Raw genomic sequence first — 392 nt, 5'->3', positions numbered from 1 at the left:
AGGAATGCAAGCCCCAACAGGACATGCAGCTCCAGACAACAGCTATGGAGGCCTTGCTGGAGCTCCAAGTTTCCCTGCAGCCTCCCTTGGGAAACAATTAGCCAGGCAGAGAGTGAAAGCCCTTGAAAACCACAGGACTGGTGGGAAGCAGAGACCAGACAGCCCAAGCACATAAACTAGAAAATGCAGTTAGTTTTGTAAGAGAAGTAGGTGGGTCACAGGCAAGGTTGAGCGTGGTCTGACCTAGGGAGGATGTGTTGCAATTGGCAGAAGAGTTAGTAGAGAACCCAGTAGTTAACACACTGTAATAGGGCTGGGTTGCAGAAAGGGCCATATCCAGCAGCAGAGAAGCCAAGGAAGACTAAGAGGATCTAATCCCAGGGAGGGAAAGA

The 392-nt window shown here is 50.5% G+C and overlaps 1 protein-coding gene across 1 annotated transcript in view; it reads left to right on the top strand.

Moving 5' to 3' along the window:
• MOB3C (MOB kinase activator 3C) overlaps positions 1 to 392 on the top strand; it is a 14477-nt gene that overhangs the window by 10680 nt on the left and 3405 nt on the right. The gene's annotated exons all lie outside the window — the stretch shown is intronic.

This window comes from Buceros rhinoceros, unplaced genomic scaffold (genome assembly GCF_000710305.1).
Source record: "Buceros rhinoceros silvestris isolate BGI_N320 unplaced genomic scaffold, ASM71030v1 scaffold30575, whole genome shotgun sequence".
Taxonomy (NCBI): domain Eukaryota; kingdom Metazoa; phylum Chordata; class Aves; order Bucerotiformes; family Bucerotidae; genus Buceros; species Buceros rhinoceros.
This window is presented reverse-complemented; position numbering and strand designations above follow the sequence as displayed.